Source organism: Rosa rugosa, chromosome 2 (genome assembly GCF_958449725.1).
Source record: "Rosa rugosa chromosome 2, drRosRugo1.1, whole genome shotgun sequence".
NCBI lineage: Eukaryota > Viridiplantae > Streptophyta > Magnoliopsida > Rosales > Rosaceae > Rosa > Rosa rugosa.
Genome location: NC_084821.1, coordinates 63,950,821 through 63,956,412, shown reverse-complemented (window position 1 = coordinate 63,956,412; position 5,592 = coordinate 63,950,821).

The following is a 5,592-nucleotide window of genomic DNA, read 5'->3' as shown; positions in this document are numbered from 1 at the left end:
TTCTTCTCGTCCGGCGGCGCTTGGGCCGGTGCTGGTTTCGCTTCGCCGCTCTTTGGGCTGCTGCCGGACGGGTAATTGAATGCTATGCGCTCGGGGAATCCTGGAGAGAGTTTCTTTGATTCGTGGTTTGGCTGGATGGCTCGGCGGCAAGTTTCTGGTGTGATCTCTGGGTGTTTGGTGCTATGTGCAGAGTCGGTGGGCATCGGCGTGGGGTCTTCTGAACTCGCGGCTGCGGGGGGGGGGGGGGGGGGAGGAAGATCTGGCGGGTGGTGCATGGTGTCTGCCTTCTCCAGGTTTGGTGCGCTTCGTGGGATGCTGGGTTCGGTGTTGGGGCGGTTTGTTACTGCGTGGAGACGGCGTGGGCAGGGCGCGACGATCTGCGGCATGGATCGGGGAGGCGAGGTCTGGCAGAGCTGCCCAGAATACTGTTCACGGTGGAGATGGTGGCTAGGCTTGTCTCATCCATTCCAGCTGGCCATGCGTTGGGCCTTTCTTCTGGGGATACCCTTTGGGCCTAAGTTTTTTTTTATTGGACTGGGCTTTCACTTTGTCATTTAGGCCAAGTGTTTGGACCTAGGGCTTTAGATTGTTAGTAGTGTTGCTTTCAAATAACCCTTTTCTAGGGACTATGCTTGTTAGGTTTCTCTTTCGAGCGCTAATGAGTATAGTTTTACTCGGTCTATTACTGCGTCCTAGATTATCGTAGTAATAGGCTTGCTTTTCATAAGTGAGCACTGGATGTCTAATGAGTGGTCTAGTACTATGTACCGTGTGTTACCTCCACAACCTCTTGTTTATCTTCGAATGGTAGCGGAGGGGTATGTAATGGTCATTCTGGCTTGAGTAATGCAATCATTGATGGATTGATTCAAAAAAAAAAAAAAAAAAACATCATTACCTACCGAGGCTTTCATTTTTCTATTATAAACGGTAAAACAAAAATTTGAGACAACTATAACATTTTGTGGAAGTTTTACTATATATGTTTACGGATCACTTAAACTCAATTCCGTTTATTATGATAAGTCATGTATATATATAGATCTAATTTGATTATCGGACATCCACATTATGCACAACTTTGGACCCATAAGACTTGGTTTTGCTACGTGAAACGGGTTATTGCATCACTTGATCACTCTCACGATAAGTAGCGCACTTATGAGATCAACTAATGTGAAGCTACTACAGGTCTACTGCCCAATAATCTGATAATTAAATAGTGTTCTCTATTTAACCTTCCTCTGTTTCAACATAAGCATTGACGCTAATACATGTTGAACCGACAAAGGTGGCCGACACACCCCGAAAAGCTGGCTTAAATCATGTCTTATATTAGGGATATTGTTTTTTGTAATAGTAGAGTTTTGTAGATGTATATATGCTCTGTTCGTAGAGATCAAATACAACAAGATATTCCCTAAACATTCTTGTTCTTTCTGATATGGTATCAGAGCAGAGATCCAATTTGGAATCTGCTGTGTTTTTTCTTTTGTATTTTGGGTTCTTTTGATTAATACAGATCGGGTTCTTTTGAGTACCCGGTTTTTCTCAAGAAGAGCACAAAGCCCTCACTGGACACCTTCCTGACTGCAGCAGCGCGCCTCCTCAGTCCGCACAGCAGCGCATCAGCAGCCCAGGCTTCTCATCGCACCGGCTTCTCATCGCACCAGCTGACTAGGCGTTCATATCAAGATCACCTCCCACCAGCTGCGTCACCGACTCGAGGTCGCCGGATCGAACGGCGGAGAAGAAGGACTGGTGGGTCAAGAGCCGCACCGACTTGGAGTCCATTGTGAGTTGAAAAGGCTCACTCTTTCGACCTGGTTTCATCAAAGACTTGAGAAATGAGGTGGTGTGACCGGTGAAGATGATGATCAAGTAGTGGACTTATTCAACCCGTGTGTCTACAAAGTTCAAACCTGAATTTATTTATTCAAAAAAAAAAAAAAAAAAAAAAAAAAGGAGAAGATGGTGGATTTGATCATAAGTGACCCTCAGGCTACAGGAGCTACATCTACATCTGTGGCTCGTGAAGTTGTGATTGTTCAAAATGTAACAGATAACTCAAGCTTTGGCGTCAAGCTTGATGGCACAAATTATCAGTTATGGCACAGACTTATGAAGATCCACATTCAAGGAATTGGAAAGTGGAGTTATGTTATTGGTAGCACTGCAAGACCTGCTGCAGGACCAAAAGCTGATGAATGGGACACGGCAAATACTAACGTGATGGGAATTCTTCTAAAAGCAATGACTCCAGAGGTAATGCAGTTATTTGCTAATTTTGATTCTCCCAGAGCAATTTGGGACTCTGTTGCTGCTACTTATTATGATGGAAGTGACTTTGCCCGTGTTCATGAATTAAATGTCAAAGCTTTCAAAATAACTCAAAGTGGACAGCCTGTTGCAACATTTTATGCAAATTTGAAGACAATCTGGCAGGAGCTTGATCAGAGAAATCCTAATCCTATGACTTGTGAAGCAGACATCACTACTTACAGGAGTGAGCAAGATAAGATGCGTGTTCATGTCTTTCTTGCTGGTCTCGATCCTCATTTCGAAGGGGCAAAGAATGAGTTATTGCGTCTTGCAACTCCTCCAACGTTGGAGCAAGCCTTTGCTTATATTCGAAAAGATGAAGCCAACAAAGTTGCTGCCAAGGGTCTTCATACTGACATTTCAGTTTTAGCAGTCCAGGCTAGATCAACTCAATCTTTGTCTCCTCAGTATGGGAGTTCATCTCATGTTCCATCTCTAAGTCACTATCGACCTCGGAGTCAGGTGTACCAACAGAATAAGAATTATAGCCGAGGGCTGGCTCCGGTTAATAACCAAATGACTTGCAACTATTGTAAGGAAGTTGGTCATTTCAAGAATGAATGCCCTAAGCTGCGAAGGTTTAATTCTAACAATTCCGGTTGGAGAGGAGGAAGTAATACTGGAGGAAGTAGAGGTCAGAGAGGCAAAGCAGCAATCCAAATGGTGCCAGAACCTGATTTCTATGGTGTCGAAGGGCAAGACCTCTCTAAGGGTAATGTTTCCTTGACTAAGGAAACTCGAGGTAAAATTGGTATTGCTTTACATATTTCTGACTTTACTGGTAGTGATACATGGATAATTGATTCTGGTGCGTCCGATTATATGACCTACGACAAGTCTTTCTTTGTGTCTATGTCATCTCCTTCTATATCTCATGTCTCTAATGCAAATGGTGTGTCTTTTCCGGTCTTAGGTATTGGGTCTATTCAAGTTACACCATCCATTGTTTTACATGATGTCCTTTATGTGCCCTCGTTGTCTCATCATCTGTTATCTGTATCTCAATTGAATTCACAGAATAAGTGCTCAGTAACCTTTTATCCAATGTATGTTGTTTTTCAGAATCTATGCAATCGGGTGATCATGGGCAAGGGAGACCTGAGGGGGAGACTGTTTCATTTGGATTGCATGTACGCAGGACAAACACAAGAACCAGAACAACCTTTAGCCCTGACATCGAGTTCTGATCGACTGAGTGAGTTATGGTTGTGGCACAGGCGTTTGGGTCACCCATCTTTTGGAGTTATGAAGAAGTCCATGCCTTCGTTATTTTTGGGAATAAGTGATTCTAGCTTGCATTGTGAAACTTGTGCTTTGGCTAAGAGTCATAGGTCTAATTATCCTTCGAGCTTTCATTCTAGTACTATGCCTTTTGAGTTAATTCATTCAGACGTGTGGGGTCCTTCTAAACATTCTACCCTTTCTGGAATGCGATATTTTGTGTTATTCATCGATGACTTTACCCGATTATCTTGGGTGGTTCTACTTAAGTCCAAAGATTCTGTCTTCTCTGCCTTTACAGCATTTCATAGTCTTGTTCGTACTCAATATGATGCTCATGTTAAGGTTTTTCGTTCCGATAATGGGGGTGAGTTTATTAATCATTCTTTTCATGAATATTTCCAACACCATGGCATAATCCATCAAACTTCCTGTCCACAGACACCAGAGCAAAATGGGGTGTCTGAACGGAAAAATCGTCACCTTTTGGATATGGCTCGATCTCTTTTGCTTAGTGCTAACATGCCTAAGTACCTTTGGGGAGAAGCTGTTTTGTGTGCTTCTCATCTTATCAATCGCCTTCCATCTGCTCCTCTTCAAGGTTGTGTTCCACTTGAGGTCTTGTCTAACTATGTTTCTATCCCATCATCTAATACCCTTCCTGCTCGTGTTTTTGGTTGTGTTGCCTATGTTCATTTGTATAAAAATCAAAGGACAAAATTGGATGCTAGAGCCCTTAAGTGTGTGTTTGTTGGGTATGGGTCTCATCAGAAAGGTTACAAATGTTATCACCCTCAATCCCAGAAGTTTTATGTTACCATGGATGTTACTTTCAGTGAAGATGTTTGTTATTTCTTGCCTCCTGTGACTCCTAGTAAGGGGGAGAAGTCTTGTTATTATGAAGATTTGTCTAATAGGCAAAATGAGTGTCTGGCATATGAGTTCTCAGAGTTGGAGGACCCATCGTCTAATATTGAGAAGGAAAATAGGGAAAACAGGGGTTCATCCAGAGAAGAAACTTTGAGCAATGTATTACCAACTGGTCAACCGGATCAGTCTGACCAGTTGGCTGGGGAGACAATTTTTGATCAAGTGGAGGATGATGTTTTGCCGTCTTCAGATGGTGTTTTAGACAATTCTTCAGTCTCTCCCTCCTCTTCAGCGGTCTCACCTGCTCAATCATCACCCGAGGTATGTCCCAATCCTTCCTTGTCTAAAAGTCCTTTTGTGTCAGGTAGTGTTCCTACCAAAACCTTACCCAGTCGTTCAACCCGTGGTCAACCTCCGAAACACTATGAACCTACTCTAAGTGCTAAGACTAAATACCCTGTTGCTAATTATGTGTCGACCCATAGGTTATCTAAACCATATGTAGCCTTTGTGAATCAATTATCTTCTGTGTCTCTTCCTAGTAAAGTGCAGGATGCCATGAAGGATGAGAAGTGGATGAAAGCAATGACAGCTGAGATGGATGCTCTTGAGAAGAATTGCACGTGGGAGTTGGTGTCATTACCACCAGGGAAGAAGACAGTTGGTTGTCGGTGGGTGTATACAATGAAACATAATTCGGATGGTTCAGTGGATCGGTACAAGGCGAGATTAGTGGCTAAAGGTTATACTCAGAAGTATGGAGTGGATTATGATGAGACATTTGCACCAGTGGCCAAAATTAACACAATTCGGGTACTTCTCTCATTAGCTGCTAATCTTGATTGGCCTTTGCAACAGTTTGATGTTAAGAATGCATTCTTGCATGGTGATCTGCATGAAGAAGTTTATATGGATTTGCCTCCTGGATATGGTACTTCCACTGGAGAACAGGTGGTGTGCAAATTGAAGAAGTCGCTTTACGGCTTGAAGCAGTCTCCCAGAGCTTGGTTTGGCCGGTTCACAAAGTTCATGAAGAAAATTGGGTATCGACAGAGCAATTCAGATCATACCTTGTTTCTTAAACATCGGTGTGGTAAAGTGACTGCCTTGATTATTTATGTTGATGACATGGTTGTGACAGGTGATGACATTGAGGAAATTCAAAGGTTACAATGTCAA